The sequence below is a fragment of the Vicugna pacos genome, chromosome 6, assembly GCF_048564905.1.
Source record: "Vicugna pacos chromosome 6, VicPac4, whole genome shotgun sequence".
Taxonomy (NCBI): Eukaryota; Metazoa; Chordata; class Mammalia; order Artiodactyla; family Camelidae; genus Vicugna; species Vicugna pacos.
The window spans coordinates 5379794-5402465 of record NC_132992.1 but is presented as its reverse complement, the minus strand read 5'-3'; the positions used below and the strand labels follow the sequence as shown (position 1 = coordinate 5402465).

Genomic DNA, 22672 nt, shown 5'->3' with positions numbered 1-22672 from the left:
AGCTGCTGGATACAAAATTAATATACAGAAATCTGCTGCATTTCTATACACTAACAATGAAATATCAGGAAGAGAAATTAAGGAAACAATCCCATTTACTATCACATCAAAAAAAAAAAAAACAAGAACCTAGTAATAAATCTGCCCAAGGAGGCAAAAGACTCATACTCTGAAAACCATAAGATGCTGATGAAAGAAATTAAAGACGACACAAACAAATGGAAAGCTATACCATGTTCTTGGACTGGAAGAATTAATATTGTTAAAATGACAATACTACCCAAGGCAATCTACAGATTCAATACAATCCTATCAAATTACCAATGACATTTTTCACAGAACTAGAACAGAAAATTTAAAAATTTGTTATGGAAACACAACAGACCCTGAATAGCCAAAACAATCTTGAAAAAGAATAGAGCTGGAGGAATCATGCTCCCTGACTTCAGGCTATAATACAAAGCTACAATAATCCAAAAGGTCACATAAACAGACACATAGATCAATGGAACAGGATAGAAAGCCCAGAAATAAACCCACACATTTATGGTCCATTAATCTACAACAAAGGAGGCAAGAATATACAATGGAGAAAAGACAATCTTTTTAAGAAGTGTTACTGGGAAAACTGGACTACATGTAAAAGAATGAAATTAAAACATTCCCTAATACCAAATACAAAAATAAACTCAAAATGGATTAAATACCTAAATGTAAGAGGAGATACTCTAAAACTCCAGGGGAGAAACATAGACAGAACACTCTTTGACATAAATCGCAGCAATATTTTTTTGGGTCCATCCCCTGGAGTAATGGAAATAAAAACAAAAACAAACAAATGGGACCTAATTAAACTTAAAAGCTTTTGCACAGCAAAGGAAACCATAAGCAAAACAAAAAGACAACATATGGAAAGGGAGAAAAAATTGCAAATGATGCTACTGACAAGGGATTAATTTCCAAAATATACAAACAGCTTATATAGCTTAATATATATTTTAAAAAAAATCAAAAAATGGGCAGAAGACCTCAATAGACATTTCTCCAAAGAAGACATTCAGATGGCCAAGAGGCACGTAAAAAGATGCTCAATTTTGCTAATTATTAGAAAAATGCAAATTAAAACTCCCATGAGGTTATCACCTCCCACCAGTCAGAAGGACTATCATTAAAAAGTCAGCAAATAATAAAAGCTGGAGAGAGTGTGGAGAAAAAGGAGCCTTCCGACACTGTTGGTGGGAATGTAAATTGGTGTAGCCACTAGGGAGAACAGTATGGAGGTTCCTTAAAAAAACTGAAAATACAGTTACCATATGATCCTGCAATCCCACTCCTACACATATATCCTGAGAAAACTCTAATTCGAAAAGATACATGCACTCCAATGTTCATAGCAGCACTATTTACAATAGCCAAGACATGGAAGCAACCTAAATGTCCAATGACAGATGAATAAAGAAGACATGGCATAAATATATTTATATAGATAAATATACACACATACACAATGGAACATTACTCAGCCACAAAAAAAGAATAAAATAATGCCATTTGCAGCAACACGGATGGTTATTACAATCCCTCTCAACTCCTCCCTTTTTCCTATAAAAGCAAATTCCCCTTCCATGTTCTCTAGATTTGACTATGGTCCACCATAGTCTACATATCCTAATTTGCAACTTTTCTGACTATCCCCAAATAAACTCATTTTGCTGGTCAAAAAACTGGCTATTATATTATTAAAACTGACAAGAACTAGATAGAGATGGTAGTTATACAATACTGTGAATGTACTAAGTACAAGTGAATTATTCACTTTAAAATGGTTAACTGTGTGTTGTATGAATTTCAACTCAATAAATTATTTTTTTTAAGGAGTGTGGCAGGAAGTGCTTCCCCAAAAATGAACTTAGGATATGTTAACAAAGAAAGACAGGATCAACAGTGGGCAAACAAATACATAATAAATATATAAACAAATTTACACCATGATGACTTTGACAGTTCTAAGAAATTATAGGATGACATTCCAGGTTCATCAAATTGTGAATTCAAAGGCAAGAAAGTCATGAGCATTTAAAGAATAGAAAGTAGATCAGAATAGCTAGAAAACAAAAAGATGTTCATATAAAATTGTAAGAAAATGAACATTAGGTTCAGAATGTGAAAAAAATTTAATGAGTTTGCATTTAGTTCTATAATATATGATGATTCAACACTGGTAATTTGGAGAACAAAAATGTTATCTGTACCTAGCACAGTGTCTGGTATCTCATACGTCCTCAATGAAGGACACATTTCAAGACCAATTTGATAGAAATTTACAGCGAATTGGAAAGCTGAAATAATAGTTAAGATACTACTGAAATAAATCAGTATTGAGATTCAAAGAAGCTAACAACAAAAATCAAGCTCTAAATGTTTTAGGGAGACATTCGTCATGCGTTCAAGAAACCGACAATTCCTAAATCACTTGAAATGTTTGAGGGCAATGAAGAAAGAGTCTTAGCTCTTAAGTAGAGCTCATAAAAGTAACAGTAACGAAATTCAACAAAGCACAAAAAATACAATTGTAATACTGCACCATAAAGGTGGTTGTAAAAATTTACAACTAAAATATTAGCCAGCAAAGTGAGAAGTACATTAAAAGGTTAACACATGGAATGTCAGTGGGGTTTATTCCAGAACTATGATGGTGCAACACAAGCAAATCAATTAACAAAATTCATGTTAGACTATGTTTTAAAAAGCATCTGATAAAATGCAAAATCTATTCCTAATTAAAATCTACTACTAAGGCAAGAATAAAGGTTCTCTTTTTTAAATGATTAAAAATTTCATACCGTAAAAGAAAAACACCTGCTGCTGCATTTGCCCTTAGAGTCAAGTACAAGACTAGAGCGCCCACTTTTATCACTACTACCAATAATGCAACTGAGCAAAAACATAAAATAAGCATTATATATTGTAGAAATTGTTACTATTTGCAGGTGATATTTAATACCTGAAAAACCCATCAGAAGACTCTGACTAAATACTAGAAAGAAGAACACAGTTAGGCGATTGATTACATAACAAATATAAATCAACACTAAAAAGTATCTTGCTCTCAGAGCACATAAAGTATCTACTCTCTCCTTTTGAGAGCAGCAATTCAACAGTGAGGTGGTTCCACAACTCTCAATCCTGTTGACCAGCTGTCACTGAACATAGTTGAAGGAGAAAATAGGAAGATGGCAGGAAACCCTTCAGGACAAGTTTTCGAAACAAAAATAGAGTTGCAATCTTGGCAGAACGGGACAAAGAGAAAAGAAGATTGTTAAAGCAGAACCAATCTTCAACAAATCATCCTGGAGCTAGCATGCTGAGCAGCAGCATCCTGCAGCCCAACAGAAGGCAGCTTTGCAGCATGCAAAGGTGCATTCACATGGATACTTCACAACTCAAGATTCTGCAGGAAAATTTTATTCTTCCCATTTTACCTCACCTTGACACAGAACACATTTACAAGGATGACAACTTTGTAACATCAAATGCCAAAGCTACTATAATTCAGTGCTGTACAAAATGTGACTTCCAGAATTTTGGCAAACTTTTATACTTTTTGTTTCTTTAAAAGAAAATTGTACGTAAATGACTAACTTTTGCGTAATACAATTTGATTTTAACTCTAAATCAGACTCTAAAATTGGACGGTTACATAAACTTATTCCCTAATCCCCAAGAAGTTAGACTGAGCATATCGTGTCCACAGAGACTTTCAAGAATCATTTATAGTACTTTAAAGAAACAAGGTCTGTTTTCTTTTTTAAATGTAAACTAATAGGCTTAAATAAGTTGTATTCATATTTGCGGTTTATAGAATTGATGGCAGTGTCCCTTTTGATTTTAGTAAACCTGTCATCCTGAAATATTCTTCTAACATATAGCTAATTCTCAATTGTAAAAGAAAACCCAAGGTAAGACTAAATACCCAACGAGTCTTAAACATATTTTATAAATGATGTGACTAAATGCTACTAAAAAGTTATAAGGAAAAAAACTTCAAAGGATCTTTAAATAACACTATAATAAAGAAAAATTTTATATAATGAGGAAGAAATTCCATGTAAAGTTGTAAGAAACAACATAAATACCTAGGAATAAACTAAACAAGAAATGTGCAAAAGTTTTATTTAAAAATACCTAAAATTATGCTAAAGAACAAAAAATATTCTTTTAATAAATGGAGAGCTTAGCAGTGCTCTTCTTAGGAAGAATTCACATTTTAAGGAGCCAATTCTCCTTCAGTTAAAGTATAAAATTAATTCAACATCAACCGAAATCACCCTGGATTTATCTAAAACTTGAAAAAGAAGTTTAAGATTGTATGTAAAATTAAATACATAAGAACTGCAAAAAGAAAAAGAAAAATCTCTGAAAAAAAATCAGAATCTGAGAAAGCTCCTAGCTTATTAGACATTAAAATTTATAATGCTAGAATAACTAAATCAATGCAGTTGTGGCACAAGAATAGACAGATTAGAAATTATCAATATAAAAGAGTTGAGAGTCTAAAAGAAGATCCAAGCACATAAAGGAAATCAGGATACGATGAACGTTAGCATATGATAAAGGTGCTATTCCAAATGAATGCATATACCCTACATCCCAATGTGTACAAGGAGACGTGTTATCAGTGTTCACTGCACTCTCTTCATAATAGGGAAAAAAACTAAATATTCATCAGTGGGAAGAGATAACTAAAATGTGCTATATTCTGATAATGTCAAAGTATAAACTTTATACTGTAAAGAAGTTAACACACGCAAATCAACAAAAATGTAATTTTTCAATGTTCAAAATAAAATTTAGTGTTTAAGGAACAAAAAAAACAATACTAGAGGGGCTTATATTGCGTAAGTTAAAAGTAAAAGCCCTCAAATGTGCCAGAATGGCTAGGTTTGACTCTAGGCTATACCACTTACTGGCTATTAATCAAGCCAAGTCCCTTGATTTCTCTACAGCTCATTTACTTATGGTAAATTAAAAGACAATAAGAGACACTCTATGATTTTCATGAGGATTAAATAACACAAACAGAGTTCTTAGAATCACTGCCTAGAACTCAATACACATTCAATATACACTAAATGTACTGCTATTATAATCATTATCATTTAGTTCATTATTGCTATCTCTAATATTTATTGGTTATAAATGTAAAAAGGGTTGTATACAAAAGTATTTTTTTTAAAGATTAGTGGGATAGACTCCCAAACTAGTGATAGTGATTTTGCAGGGGAGAGCAGAGGCAAATATCAAAGAGGACTGATATCAACTTAGTGTGTTATGTTTTCATTCTTTTTATTTTAAAAATGGTCACATAAACATGACAAAATGTTAACACTTGTTAACAGATAGTAGAAGAAATATAGGAGTCTTTTTATTCTCTGTACTTCTCTAGAGTTTAAATTTTCCTCAAGAAAAGGTCAACTCATCTTCGACAAAGGAGGCAAGAATATACAATGGAATAAAGACAGTCTCTTCAGCAAATGGTGTTGGGAAAACTGGACAGCAGCATGTAAAACAAAGAAGCTAGAACACACCCTTACACCATATACAAAAATCAACTCAAAATGGATTAAAGACTTAAACATAAGACAAGATACAATAAACCTCCTAGAGGAAAACATAGGCAAAACATTATCTGACATACATTTCAAAAATTGTCTCCTAGAAGAAATAAAAGTAAGAATAAACAAGTGGGACCTAATGAAACTTACAAGCTTCTGCACAGCAAAGGAAACCAGAAGTAAAACAAGAAGAAAACCTACGGAATGGGAGAAAATTTTTGCAAGTGAAACCGACAAAGGCTTGATCTCCAGAATATATAAGCAGCTCATACAACTCAATAAGAAAAAAATAAAATATAAGCAGCTCATACAACTCAATAAGAAAAAAATAAACAACCCAATCCAAAAATGGGCAGAAGACCTAAACAAGCAATTCTCCAAGGAAGACATACAAATGATCAAAAAGCACATGAAAAAATGTTCAATATCACTAATTATCAGAGAAATGCAAATCAAAACTACAAGGAGGTATCACCTCACACCAGTCAGAATGGCCATCATTCAAAAATCCACAAATGACAAATGCTGGAGAGGCTGTGGAGAAAGGGGAACCCTCCTACACTGCTGGTGGGAATGCAGTTTGGTGCAGCCACTGTGGAAAACAGTGTGGAGATTCCTCAAAAGACTAGGAATAGACTTACCATATGACCCAGGAATCCCACTCCTGGGCTTGTATCCAGAAGGAAATCTACTTCAGGATGACACCTGCACCCCAATGTTCATAGCAGCACTATTTACAATAGCCAAAACATGGAAACAGCCTAAATGTCCATCAACAGGTGACTGGATAAAGAAGATGTGGTATATTTATACAATGGAATACTACTCAGCCATAAAAACCGACAACATAATGCCATTTGCAGCAACATGGATGATCCTAGAGAATGTCATTCTAAGTGAAGTAAGCCAGAAAGAGAAAGAAAAATACCATATGAGATTGCTCATATGTGGAATCTAAAAAACAAAAACAAAAACAAACAAACAAACAAAAACAAAGCATAAATACAGGACAGAAACAGACTCATGGGCAGAGAATACAGACTTGTGGTTACCAGGGGGGTACAGGGTGGGAAGGGATAGACTGGGATTTCAAAATTGTAGAATAGATAAACAAGATTACACTGAATAGCACAGGGAAATATACACAAAATGTTATGATAAATCAGAGAAAAAAATGTGACAATGAGTGTGTACATGTCCATGAATGACTCAAAAATTGTGCTGAACACTGGAACTTGACACAACATTGTAAAATGATTATAAATCAATAAAAAATGTTAAAAAGAAACAAAAAACAAAAAAGTTTGTATCATCTTATTTTTCAATTACAATATAATCAGAAGTTATCAATGTCCCATTATTGTTTTAATTTAGGATTTATAAAAATGCAAAGTTATCTTTACAATAGGTTTGTTTTTATAAACACTTAAACAACCAAAAAAAATTAAGAATTTATTTTATCTATATTGTTTCTAACTATAATACAGAAGGTTTGAAAAACAAAAATTAAATAACATAAGCTTAATGGTATTTGTCCTTTCCTCAGGCACACAGAAATCTGCAAAGTTAGGGGACAGATATCATTGAGATGATATATCCATCAGCCTGCTACCTTAGACATTCTGTGATAGTTTTACTTAAAATTTATCATTTTGTATCCGTTTTATACATAAATATCACAACCATAACCTCTGGGTATATTCTGACAATGCATTCATAAAACAGAAAGATGAATCATCAATGCAGCAAGATTTGCCAAAGATAAGATGTCTTTTAGAATAATTATCAGCAGAGAAAGGTTCAACGAACAAAATACACCATCAATCTAATAACATTTTCAATAAAACTTGTTAGTTATGGGGTAAATTCTGTTTCGTCCTTTCTTTAACACATTATGTTATAGGCAAATAAAAGAATAAAAACAATACATCAAATTACAAATTCAGGTTCCTTCAGTACTAAAACATGTAATAAAGTAAAATCAATGGGAATGTCTAAGTTTTTCAAGCTTTAAGCCCCATTTATACCAGCTATAATCAAGACTGTCTCTAAATGTGAAAGATAAGAATAAATTAATTTTATTCCTAAGATACTTAATAAAGTTAGTATCTCTTCAAAATATTGTATAAAAGCTAGTGTTCAGACCATCCATTTCAGAGCTAAATTATCTACTAGCTGTAGCATCTCCACTGTTGATGTCCCACAAATGCTCAAAAATAACCAAAATCTCTGATTCAATCAACTATTTTTCATTGTAGTTCTTGTTATCAACAACTGTCAAGTTCGGGCAAGGTGCGATAATTGATGACCGATTTAATTTTTTCGTTTTCCCTGAAACTCCAAGAAAATATACAGTAGGTTCACAAAATTTATATCATATTCAATCAACCAACATTTTTAATCTCTTACATGGACCATCAAAATAATCTCTTAATCCTTCTTTGCCTCCCTAACCAGAGTGGTGTTTTAAAAAACAAATCTAATTGTGTTCCTTCCCTGTTTTAAAGTCCTTTGGAATAAGTTATCTGAGATCTACTTCAAATAATACAAGAGGCAAGAAAAGTGAATGGGATCATGTGGCAAGATGGGAAACAGATATTTTGGTTTTTGTCCAGCTCAGGCACATAGCTCCTAAAACCCTTGGAATCACTGGAGTGGTAAGAGTATCTTTTGCATGCTAACAAGATGAATGGTGACTGGGGGCTGCTAGACAGCTTCAGGATGGGGCAGGACCTCAAAATCCAAGCCATAATTAGAGGTGGGACTTTCAGCCCTCCAACCAACTCCCAGGAGGGGGGAGGGGCTAGAGATTGCATTAAGTCATCAATGGCCAATGCTTTATGAGTTAAATCACCAAAGGCCAATGCTTTAAGCAATCATGCTGAAATAATGAAACCTCCATAAAAACCCCTAAACAACAGGGTTTGGAGAGCTTCAAATATATCCAACACAGCGTGGGAGCTCTTCACACCATCCTTCCGTCACCCTATCCCCTGCAAGTACCTTGTCCTATGTATCTCGTCCATTTGGCTGTTTCTGAGTTGTATCCTTTATAGTAAGTCAGTAAATGCAAGTAAAGTGTTTCCCTGGGTTTTGTGAGACATTCTAGCAAATTACCAAACCTGACGAGGAAGTACTGGGAATGCCCAATTTACAGCCAGTTAATCAGAAGTATAGCTGGCAATCTGGGACTTGCAAATGGCATCTGAAGTGCGGACAGTTCTGTGGAGTCTGCACAAATTCCAATTAGTGTCAGAATAGAGTTGAATTGGAGGACACACAGTGTCTAAAGAGTTAGAGGATTGGCTGGTGTGAGGGAAAAATCCCACATATTTGGTGTCAGATGTGTTGTTGAGCAAAAACAGTACGGAGGGTATAAATGAAATAAAAGTGGTCATGAGTTGATAACTGTTGAAACTGGATGCTGGGAAATATTCTCTCCACTTGGGTATATGTTTAATATTTTTCTATAATAAAAAGTTAATAAAGTCTATTTAAAAGGGAAAAAAGTTTAAAAAAAATTTCAGAAGCTTTTCAATAGTTTTGCTCTAAAGAACAAAATCTCTCCAATGGCTGAGAAGGCCAGGAACAGACCTCTCCCCTTGCTCTCCCTCGTCTAGGTACACCTGAGATGTTCAATTCCTAGAGGGCATCATGCTTCTTTCCACTGCAGGAACCTTGCACATGCAGTTCCCTCTACTTAGAGCCTGGCTTCTTCATCCTACCTTCTTTCACCCAGTTAATGTCTATCATAAGATCTCAATTTAAACAGCCCAGTACCAGGGACACATTAGGTATGCAATAATTGTTAGTTGAATTAAATGGCACTTCCTCAGGGAAGCTATCCTTGACTGTATCCACGAGAGATCAAGTCCCTCTTTTAAAATGCTCATACCAGCACCCGGTACTTTACCCTCACAGCATTCTGCACAGTTTGCAGTTATGCACTATTTATGTGATAATCTGTTTAGTGTCCTCTCATATCAGTCTATAAAGTCCATGAGGGCAAAGACAGTGTCAATTTTGTTTATACTCCTAATGTTTAGCAAAGGTAAAGCACACAAAGGGACCTCAATAAATATTTGCTGAATTGAGCTGAGCAATTTGGGTCTATGGTTCATTATTTACACAGAATCTAATTTAAACCCAGGTATTATCTTACTATGAACTAATATAATCAAAGTGCTTTAAAAGAACTGATTGAAGTGTGGTGGTACCACAGTGGGCAGACACCATGGATTCTGTCTTCAGTCCATTTCTGTCTCCTCCTCTCACTGTACATACAATTCTGGAGTAATTCAGTTACTCCCAAGGCTTTCACTAACCTCTCATATACTAATGATTCAGTCCAAATTTCTCTCCTCTGAACTCCAGACCTGAACATCCACGGCTAACATGATATAACCACTCAGATCTTAAATCTTAAATTGAAAGGAATTTTAAAAGAAAGAATCATAAACTCACGTGTTTAAAACTGAACTTGGCATTTCCTACTACCCCTCTGCCACACCCACAGCCACAAATAAATTTATGAAGTTCTAAATTTATGAATTTAGAGATTCATATAAGGCATCAATAAAGATACTTATCAAGGGCATTTCAGGAGGGACAGGCTATTTGCAAAGTTCTGCAACTGAAAGTGAAGTACACACTGTGATTCAGCTCTTCCCACCCCTGACCCAAGTACATCCCTTCTCCAGGGCTTCATTAGGCTGACACTGATTTTGGCACTGTAATTCATTAAACCACACAAATTACCCATGTTTAGCTGCACAAAAGTAAACAGCTGATAAAAAGAGAAAAGCTTTTTTTGTTATTATCCCTGTTTAGAAAGCAAGTACACTTAGAAAACAAAAGGACCTGCTGAGTTTGCTAACAATTGTTTTGCTACATCAATAATGAGAACTAGTCAAATAAATCAGGAAGCAGACATGCTTATTCAGCAAGAACTACAGACAAAATTGAATCAAACTAATGGGTTTTTGCTTGTATTCAAGAACTACCAATTCACGATCCTGATAAACCAGCTAAATACTGGCAAAGAAGAAGAAGAAACTGCTGTTGTCTTATTTTGTCTTGTTTTAATTTACAGTAATGATTTATACCACCAAAGGCCAGTTGTCCTTTCTTCCACTCATGGTCCAATGCACAAATTCAAATTTAATTGTACACATAAACTGCTAAATTCACTGATGAAAAGTTGGGTTGGAAAAACTACCGAAGAACTGGAAAATAAACCAAATAGCATTATCTTTCTAAAATGGAAATAAGTGAGGGAAACTGAAGGATTTGAGCACAGAGATAGACTTAATAGTTCCTACAAGTGAATTTATCAAATTCTGAAACTTTCCAACATTCCCTAGGTGAACAGAGCAATAACAGCCACTAATATTCATTGAGCATGTTCTATGTGGCAGGCACTGTGCTAAACCCTTTACATATATTACTTTAATTTCAGAACAACTCTATGAAATAGAGATTCCTATTATTTCCATTTGCAAGGAAAGGAAATGGAGGCACAGTGAGGCTAAACAGTTACCCAAGGTCATACTGCCAGGATATATCAAGAAATAGTATCAAGAATATATTCAAATTACCCAGGACATATTTCATAGAACTAGAACAAATCATAATAAAATTTATATGGAACCACAAAAGACCTAGAATTGCCAAAGCATTACTGAAGAAAAAGAAAGAGGCTGGAGGAATAACTCTCCCAGACTTCAGACAATACTACAGAGCTATAGTAATCAAGACAGCATGGTATTGGTACAAAAACAGACATAGAGACCAATGGAACAGAACAGAGAGCCCAGAAATGACCCACAAACTTTTGGTCAACTAATCTTCAACAAAGGAGGCAAGATATACAATGGAATAAAGACAGGCTCTTAGCAAATGGTGTTCGGAAAACAAAACTGTACAGCAGCATGTAAATCAATGAAGCTAGAACACTCTCTTACACCATACACAAAAAATTAACTGAAAATGGATCAAAGACTTAAACATAAGACAAGATACAATAAACCTCATAGAAAAAACATGGGCAAAACATTATCTCATATACATCTCAGAAATGCTTTCCTAGGGCAGTCTATCCAAGCAATAGAAATAAAAGCAAGAATAAACAAATGGGACCTAATGAAACTTACAAGCGTCTGCACAGCAAAGGAAACCATAAACAAAACAAAATGACAACCTACAGAATGGGAGAAAATTTTTGCAAATGATGAAACTGACTAAGGCTTCATCTCCAGAATATATAAGCAGCTCATATGACTTAATAAGAAAAAACAACCCAATCCAAAAATGGGCAGAAGACCTAAACAAGCAATTCTCCAAGGAAGAAATACAAATGATCAATAGGCACATGAAAAAACACTCAATATCACTAATTATCAGAGAAATGCAAATCAAAACTATAATGAGGTATCACCTCATACCAGCCAGACTGGCCACCATTCAAAAGTCCACAAATGACAAATGCTGGAGAGGCTGTGGAGAAAAGGGAACCCTCCTACACTGCTGGTGGGAATGCAAGTTGGTGCAGCCACTGTGGAAAACAGTATGGAGATTCCTCAAAAGACTAGGAATAGACTTACCATATGACCCAGGAATCCTGCTCCTGGGCATATATCCAGAAGGAACCCTACTTCAAAAAGACACTTGCACCCCAATGTTCATAGCAGCACTATTTACAACAGCCAAGACATGGAAACAGCCTAAATGTCCATCAACAGATGACTGGATAAAGAAGATGTGGTTTATTTATGCAATGGAATACTATTTGGCCATTAAAAATGACAACATAATGCCATCTGCAGCAACATGGATGTTCCTGGAGAATGTCATTATAAGTGAAGTAAGCCAGAAAAAGAAAGAAAAATACCATATGAGATCGCTCATATGTGGAATATAAAAAAAAAAAGAAACATAAATACAAAACAGAAACAGACTCATAGACGTAGAATACAAACTTGTGGCTGCCAAGGGGGAGGAGGGTGGAAAGGGACAGACTGGGAGTTCGAAATTTGTAGATACTGAAAGGCATATGTAGGACAGATAAACAAGATTATGCTGTATATATTCAAGATCTTGTGGTAGCTCACAGCAAAAAAAAAATGTGACAATGAATATATGCATGTTCATGTATAAGTGAAAAATTGTGCTCTACAGTGGAAATTGACACAACATTGTAAACTGATTATAACTCAATAAAAAAAGTTAAAAAAAAAGAATATATATACTCAGCCATAAAAAATAATAAGATAATGCTATTTGCAGTAATATGGATGGACCTGGAGATTGTCATTCTAAGGGAAATAAGCCAGAAAGAGAAAGAAAAATACCATATGATATTACTTATATGTGGAATCTAAAAAAAAAAAGACAAACTTACTTATCTGCAAAACAGAAACAGACTATCAGATAAGAGAACAAACTTGTAGTTACCAAAGGGGGAAAGGGTGGGAGGGGATAAATTAGGAGCTAGAGATTTGTAGATACTAACTGATATATATAGAATAGATAAACACAAGTTCATGCTGTATAGTGCAGGGAAATATATTCAATAACTTGTAGTAACATGGTGAAAAAGAGTATGAAAACCGCATATATATGTAAGTTCATATATGACTGAAGCATTGTAATGTACACGAGAAATTGACACAACATTGTAAACTGATTCTACGTCAATAAAAATATATATACACAAAAAAAGAGAAAAAAGAACATATAAAAAGAAACCTTTCCAACTGAACAAGAAAACATATTTTTTTTAAATGGACAAAATACTTGAGCAGGCATTTCACCAAAGATATATAAATATCAAATAAGCATATGAAAAGATACTCAACAGCATTAGTCATTAGAGAAATGCAAATTAAAACTACAATGAATACTATTACAAACCCACTAAAATGGTTAAATTTAAAGAAACAGATAATACCAAGTATTGGTGAGGATGCAGAGCAACTAAAACTCTCATAAACTGCTCATGGGAATGTAGAATGGAAAACTGTTTGGCAGTTCATTATAAAACTAAACATATACTGTACTGACTACATATGCAGCAATTCCACTCCATAGGTATTTGTCAAGAAAAATGAAAACACATAAAAACCTGTACATGAATGTTCATAGCAACTTTATTCGGAATAGCTTAAAACTGGAAACTGAAATGTCAATTAACTGACAAACGGATAGATAAATTATAGTATATTAATACAATGGAATATACCACTCAGTTATAAATAGGGATAAACTACCAATACAAGCAACAGCATGAATGAATCTCAAAAGCATTACGCTAAATGAAAGAAGCCAGAGACAAAAGACTACATAACCATGCTTCCATATATATATAGTTCTACAAGAAGCAAAATTATAATGACAGAAAGCAGATCAGTGGTTCCCAGTGGCTAGGAAACAGGGGGAACAGATTAACTGCTGCAGAGGTAAGCTGGAACTTTCTGGTGATGATGAAAATGGACTATATCATGATTGTGGTGGTAGCTATATAACTATATATTTGTCAAAGTCTGTCACATTTTTCACTTAAAATAATAAATTTTACTGTATGCTAATTATAATTCATTAAAGCTGACCAAAAACAAACAAATAAATTTAAAAAAAAACAATAATTTGGAGACCTCTTGCCTCCTCTTGTCTACTTAATGCCCAAAGGTTCTGGGACCTCCTCTTTTTCTTTAAAATATTTTTTCTTTTTTTTTCACATCAACTCTATTTGTTCATTGCTAAAGCTTAACCCATCACTGTGCAGGTATCTCCCAAATCCACATCTCTGGACAGAACTTCTACAGGGTATCAGTCTTGTTTCCAAATGCCTGGTGGACATCACCATGTCAATGCTTCCCACCCCCAATTCACCATGTTCAAAATTAACTTCACCATCTCGTCCAGCTTCCCTACCTTCTAATGTTCTCCTACCTCCCTTCTACATCCTTACAAAACTAGCTCCTTCTGATACATCACTCACATACCCTGACTCAAAACCATACAGCAGTCTTTGACTCAGGCCTTTCCTTTATACTCCAGCCTCTTCTAACATACCAGTGGCTTCAGCCTTCATAACGTGCCCTGGGAAACTGCAGAGGGCTCCCAAGGAGTCTCCCCACTCCACTGCCTTCTACCCACTCCTGCGAGATTAATCTTCCTAAAGCTCAGTTCTAACCAATTATATCACTACCCACCTATAAAGAAGTCAATGGCTCACCATTTCCCATGAAATTGAAAATAAGACAATGTTGTAGGTTTAAGTCCAGTCAGAGGGAGCCAAGTTTGCCTTCTGATTTCATCTTCCACAACTCCCCTGAATACCAACTAATTTTAACAAACCAAACACTCACACCTCTGTGCCTTTGTTCACGCTATTCTCTGTAGCTGACGGTCCTCACCTATCTAATTACCTGTCAAAATTCGTATTTCTCCTTCAAAGGCCTATCTCAAAGGTCACCTTCTCCATGAAGCCTTTCAAGTTTTAATCACTCCATACTCACCAATAAAGATTTGATCACTTCCTCCTCTAAACTCTGATAACACTTTTGCTGCACATATTATAGCGTTTGTCATAGTCTGCCTGATTTGCTATTATTCACGTAATAATACCACTTCATCACCACTGCCCCATCTACTCTACAACCAGACAAGCTTTTCAAGGCTAGCACTTTGTACTGCTCCTTCTTTTGTCCCTTTAAGCCGCTGGCATCCTATCTTCTTGTTGCAGGAATTCAGGAACTCTCTGCAGTAGGTAATTCTGGTCTAAGAAGTCTACAGAGAAATTAAAAAATTATATTGCGCATGGGGACTATAAGGATTACTCAGACAATAGACAGCATTCTGCCTTTTTTGTTACAAGTTGGAACTTTGCCTGAAAAGAGGTTTTTCTTAAAAGACCCCCTCAAAATCCATTAAACCAATTTTCCTACAAGAGCATTGCCAGTATGACATTCCTCTGCTTATAAATTTACAATAATTTAACATGGGTCCCGGGCTAGGCATTCTCTACATGATCCTAGTCTCCCAAACAAACTTAACCACCTATCTTTCTATGCTCTGCTTTCTGCCCTTTGAGGCTGACCTCTAGGACTACATTGTTCAACTTGCCCTAGCTTCTAGCTGGGTTGGGCCAATGAGAGGCACTATCATGAAATCACAGGATAAGAAGAAAAGGAAATTGGGGTCCTTGTTTCCCTGGCTCCCTCCCTACCTCGGAATTTTTTCCTCTACGGCCAAAGGTCCTTGGTTTCCACTGTTTTAATTTTCATCAGGCTTCAGTGTTCCTCTTCTTGCCCCTCTGGCTGAAAAGTACCAATGGCTTCCTGATATTGCTAGGCCTTGGGAATTTCACAACTCCTTGTTGCTTTCCTTAAGCATACCCAAATCTCATAACTAGTCCATTTATTTCCTGCCAGAGCCCTTAGTAATAGAGCTCCCTAGGCTTAGAGTTCCTCAGTCTGTTTCCCAAGACACATAATCAACTGCTCCCTCTAACCCATCGAATCTTAACCACCACATGCTCCTCAGCAGCCCCCTGCTCTAGTCAGGCAGGCATCCCTTCCAATCCTTACCATCACTCAGTGGGATGTGTTCACTCCTACCTCTGCACCCTTACTCACGCTGCTGCCCCCTAGAAGGCCCACCTCTTGCCTGCTCTCTACCTAACAAATTCTATACTTCCTTCACATACAAATTCAGATCCTACATTACTTACTCCTCCCCTCCAATTAAACTTGTTCTAATAACCTTAACCTACAATTATCTTTCCTATGTTGGAATTTCCATTTCTCTTACATAAAAGAACTTTGAAAACTGTAAAAATAAGTGTTAAGTATTGTACTGTACGACCTTTAATCATTTACCATACATCTCCTAAAGGGAAGTAATTTGAACTATTGTAAGTTCCTTCTTTTTATGCCATCAAGAGTATACACCAACACTAGAAATACAGTATTCTTGCTGATGAAAAATAATAAATAACAATATATCACTATAGTGTTCTAGTACAAAAAGTTTATGATAACTAGCTATACACAAGTGTACTATGTTTTTAATTATTCTGTGTTCGATGTAATGATTCTAAGTAATGGCTGCTATCAACCTTGGGGCTTTTAGTACATCAAAGCACTTTTTAATAAAAAGACCCTTGAGAACAAAAGAATAAAGCAAATTATCAATTTATCAAGTTCAACAACCTGTTATGCAAATAGATGCAATTACTCCAGAAATGCAAATAGCAATGTCAGCACATGTAGGATACCTTAATTTGTAGCTGACCAGTGGCCATGAACCAGACAACAGACTTCAACAAAAGTAGATTTTCTAGAGGCATGAAGAGGTCAGTGGTCCTCATCATATATTGTTTACAGGGAAAATCTCCTCCCCCTTCTTTAGAACCATCTATTTGCTAGCCTCTAAAGCCTAAGTCATGGCAACTATAACATTTTTGGTAAATTTATCCTCACTGAACTCCCAATGATATATCTAATTCATACTTCAAGAACTCAATTCTTACGAGGCTCTCTAAAATAAAAAATAGAGAAATAGCAAAAATGTAGGAAGTGGGTTCTATGGCTAGCTCCTCACACAATCTCCAAATAGCAATATGTGATTATGATTCTGAGGAGAGAAAAATAAAACTTAAGAGACTATCTGAAAGACCTAATGGCATTAAAAGAAACAGGCAGCAGGCAGGGAGACACAACAGCACCAAATAATAACTGGCTTCAAAGTAACCTTTCTACCTCTTCATCCAACAAAACAAACAAAACAAAAAAGCAAACGAACAAACCCAAAGGAATGTACCGCTAGCATATTCACTGATAAACTAAAGTCAGTCTTATTTGCACATTTGAAAAAAATTTTCTGTAACCGTATGTTAATTTTAACAAAGGTATTCTAATTTATTACTACTAGAAACTTGAAAAGAATGTGCAAAATATATCCACAGTAGGAAAGTTTTATATATAAAGCACAGTGCAACTAAAGGACTCAGAACCCAGAAGAGAATAAGGATGTGCAAGCAACTTTAATACAATAGGATAACACCACATAACAAAGTTACCCAGCAGGAGCTATGGATAATACTCCAAGGAATTAAGAGAAGAACAGAATGGCAAAGACACAAGAAATACCCCAAAAGTTGAGTTGAGAGATGAGGGCCTAAAATAAAAGAGCAATAATGTATTGGGTCTGTGAGGAAATGAATTTTAAGGATATTTAGAAAGTATACTCAATGAGAGTAGGCTCAATCAACATTTTCACATTGTAATTTTAATGAAGAATAAGATATTGTTTAAACCAAGAAATATTCTACTCATTACAGCCTTGTTTAGAATAACAAAAAGAAAAAAAAGGTAAAATACAAAAAAGTGGAAACAATCTAAAGTCCAACAAGAAACTGGTTAAATAAATCATAAACATAACACTGGGATTCAAGGCAATCATTAAAATGATTAAGAAAAATCTTCAACAATCTGGAATATATTGAACCGAAATGATAACCATGATATATTAAGTTAATAACACATTAAGATGTAGATCAAGCAATTCTACTCCTAGGTATACATCCAAAGAAATTGAAAGCAGGAGCTCAAACAGATACTTGTACACCAGTGTTCACAGCATTATTCACAATAGCCCAAAGGCAGAAACAACCTGTGTCTGCCAACAGATAAAAAGGGAAACAAAATGTGGTATATACATAAAATCAAGTATTACCCAGCCATAAAAAGGAATGAAATTTTGATATATGCTCCAACATGGATGGACCTTGAAATTATTATGTTTAGTGAAATAAGCCAGACATGGAAGGACGAATAGTGTAGGAGTCCCCTTATATGAGATACCAAAGATAAGCAATCATAGAGAAAGGAGAATAGAGGTTACCAGGGGCCGGGAGGACAGAGGAAGAAGGAATTATTATTTAATGGGTACAGAATTTTTGTTTGGGATGATGAAAAAGTCTGGTATGTAAATAGTTGGTTACACAACATTGTGAATGCATTTAATGCCACTGAATTATGCACTTTACAAATAATTTAAAACTTAAATATGCTATCTATCTATCTATCATTGACTATACCTACTGTGCACTGAGAATTCACTTGTAAACAAAACAACGAAGTCACACTATAAAGACCCAACTAAGGAGGAAACGGAAGGTTTTTCTCGTTCCCTCACCTTGAATCCTACCTTCCCTCCTAAAAAATCTCTCAGATTGACAGAAAGTAGCAGAATTTGAAAATAATTCCATCTCTGTGCAACTAATCAAGCTGTACATTTACTATATGTACACTTCTATGTGATATGGTGCAGAAAACTTTAGCTTCTAAGAAGCAGAGTATCTAAATTCAAGAACCAGCTTTGCTGTGGAAAACATAGAACCTACCTAGCTTTCAGGATTGTTTAGAGGATCAAACAAGAATCTATCTGAAAATGCTTTAATGCAGCATACTCATGTGAACTATGACTATTACTATAAGCATGTGAACAAACTAGGTAACCTCAGATCTCATACATAAAATGAGGGGGTCTTAATAAAATGAGCTCCAATTCCCTTCTAAGTCTGAAATTCTGGTATTAATAATGTCCTCTTAACTCAGCCTTCTATTTGCATCTAATCTATGTCTTTGGGAGGTATACCTTTTTTACGGATAACAATTCCCAGGTGTCCATGTTTTCTATCTTCACTGGGACACAGCCAGCTCTCCACATTCTTCTCTTAGGCCCTGATTGCCTGAAAATTAAAGAAAATGTGTATGGTCCTTCCAAACAGACTTTAAATCCCCTCTTAATCTAATTTATATTTCATGATCTCCATCTGCCCTATTGGGCAGTGTAGAGGAGTGGCTGTGCACATGGACTCTGGAGCCAGGTGTCTAGGTCCAGATCCTGACACTGCTGCACCACCAAATATGCAAGGTAACCTTGACCAATTTACTTAATCTCTGTCTCAATTTCCTCATCTGTAAAATTGGGATAACAACAGTGCACCTACTGGAAAAGTTTGTTGTAAGGATTAAACAAATTACAAATTATATATAAAGGACTGAAAACAGCGCCTGGCGTGTAGTAAATGTTATATATAACTAAAGTCTTTTTCTAACATTGCTTCTGTAAAAGTATAAATGTTTTCAGGCTAAGATAAAACAAACAGGGAACATTTGCCTCTTACTTTTTTTCTCATTTAAAAAATGTCTTGCCTATCAAAAATTTCTCCATATCACTGTAGTAAAGTCACACACACTCGTCATTATTAGACATTTTTCTTTAGCCTTTGTTCAAACCCTTTAATCCAACATTTCCCGAAATCTGTTTCCTTTAGAAAATTTGCTCCACTAGTTCCTCAAGATGTTATGAGGGGGAAAAAACGTTCAGTGGTCAAATAAATTTAGAAAATGCTGAGCTAATGTTTAACAGGTTCCTCTACTGTAGGTCTTCTACATGTTAATATGTACTATATTTCATTCTAAGAGAGGAAAAAGTGCACATTGGTCACCAAGTTTATTTGACCCCCCAAACCCTTTTGTCATGGAACCACATTGGGAAATACTGCTGCTCTAGTTCTTTGACAACTATTAATATAAAATATGCTATGTTACATAAACTCAATATTTCTTAAATCTGATTCACACACAAGGCCTGTTCACAAATTCATGCTGAGAAATCCAACTAAAAAAACTAGTAACTGCTGCCCTGCACAAATTACTGCTGAAATTTCTGAATATGAACAATGACATCTAAAAAGAACAAACACCAATGACCAATGACACATGCTAGGTCACAAGCTGTTATCTCATGATGGGCTGTTCAGCTATTTACTGGCTAAACACCCTTTAAACAAAGTTTAGTTATTTGATATTCCCAAGTTTTCTCTGAATTTTCAATAATAAAGACTTGCACTCTTCCCTTTTTTAAAGCATTCCACCACAGAACCTCGTCAAATCATCCCAGAACCAGCTCTGATATAAAAACAAGGCCTTAAATATACAATTTACAATGTTGAAGAACCATCCTAAAGAACATCACCTAACACATGAACAATAAAATTTTACTATTTTGTAATCCTTGATGAATTAGTAAGTCTAAGCAATGATCATCAATAGCTGCCAACAGCACAAAGAAAGGTAACAAGACCTTACGTATCTCTTTACAGAAACACAAATTACTCTTATGAGGTATTCCTACCAAAAGAAAAAAAAATATGACAAACCTAACAATTACAGAGATGAAATCAGCAAAATGAGACTATGGGAAACTTCTCAAAAATCTAGTTTCTTTTAACGAAAACTTTTTAAAAAGAAAGAAAAAAGAGAGAAGAAAGGAGAATCTAAAGATTAAAAGTGATTTAATATACATGCCAAACAATTGTAAAGTATGTACCTTATTTGGATCCCACTTCAAGCAAAGTGTGTGTGTGTGTGTGTGTGTGTGACAGACAATCAGAAAAATACGAAACTTAATTATGTGATATTAAAAACTTGTTATATGCCCAAGGCAATCTACAGATTTAATGCAATCCCTATCCAATTACCCAGGACATATTTCACAGAACTAGAACAAATCATAATAAAATTTATATGGAACCATCAAAGACCTAGAATTGCTAAAGCATTACTGAAGAGAAAGAAAGAGGCTGGAGGAATAACTCTCCCAGACTTCAGACAATACTATAGAGCTACAGTCATCAAGACAGCATGGTATTGGTACCAAAACAGACATATAGACCAATGGAACAGAATAGAGAGCCCAGAAATGAACCCACAAACTTTTGGTCAACTCATCTTCGACAAAGGAGGCAAGAATATACAATGGAATAAAGACAGTCTCTTCAGCAAATGGTGTTGGGAAAACTGGACAGCAGCATGTAAAACAATGAAGCTAGAACACACCCTTACACCATATACAAAAATCAACTCAAAATGGATTAAAGACTTAAACATAAGACAAGATACAATAAACCTCCTAGAGGAAAACATAGGCAAAACATTATCTGACATACATTTCAAAAATTTTCTCCTAGAAGAAATAAAAGTAAGAATAAACAAGTGGGACCTAATGAAACTTACAAGCTTCTGCACAGCAAAGGAAACCAGAAGTAAAACAAGAAGAAAACCTACGGAATGGGAGAAAATTTTTGCAAGTGAAACCGACAAAGGCTTGATCTCCAAAATATATAAGCAGCTTATACAACTCAATAAGAAAAAAATAAACAACCCAATCCAAAAATGGGAAGAAGACCTAAACAAGCAATTCTCCAAGGAAGACATACAAATGATCAAAAAGCACATGAAAAAATGTTCAATATCACTAATTATCAGAGAAATGCAAATCAAAACTACAAGGAGGTATCACCTCACACCAGTCAGAATGGCCGTCATTCAAAAATCCACAAATGACAAATGCTGGAGAGGCTGTGGAGAAAGGGGAACCCTCCTACACTGCTGGTGGGAATGCAGTTTGGTGCAGCCACTATGGAAAACAGTGTGGAGATTCCTCAAAAGACTAGGAATAGACTTACCATATGACCCAGGAATCCCACTCCTGGGCTTGTACCCAGAAGGAAATCTACTTCAGGATGACACCTGCACCCCAATGTTCATAGCAGCACTATTTACAATAGCCAAAACATGGAAACAGCCTAAATGTCCATCAACAGGTGACTGGATAAAGAAGATGTGGTATATTTATACAATGGAATACTACTCAGCCATAAAAACCGACAACATAATGCCATTTGCAGCAACATGGATGATCCTAGAGAATGTCATTCTAAGTGAAGTAAGCCAGAAAGAGAAAGAAAAATACCATATGAGATTGCTCATATGTGGAATCTAAAAAACAAAAACAAAAACAAACAAACAAACAAAAACAAAGCATAAATACAGGACAGAAACAGACTCATGGGCAGAGAATACAGACTTGTGGTTACCAGGGGGGTACAGGGTGGGAAGGGATAGACTGGGATTTCAAAATTGTTGAATAGATAAACAAGATTACACTGAATAGCACAGGGAAATATACACAAAATGTTATGA

The 22672-nt window shown here is 35.1% G+C and overlaps 1 protein-coding gene across 9 annotated transcripts in view; it reads right to left on the bottom strand.

Moving 5' to 3' along the window:
- Window positions 1-22672, bottom strand: part of HERC1 (HECT and RLD domain containing E3 ubiquitin protein ligase family member 1) — a 175920-nt gene that overhangs the window by 139476 nt on the left and 13772 nt on the right. The window contains exon 2 of one of the 9 annotated variants that reach the window (XM_072962272.1): window positions 19278-19371. The exons of the other annotated variants lie outside the window; for them this stretch is intronic. The gene's annotated coding sequence lies outside the window, so the exon portion shown is untranslated. The remainder of the gene's footprint in view (window positions 1-19277; window positions 19372-22672) is intronic. 9 annotated transcript variants of the gene reach the window in all.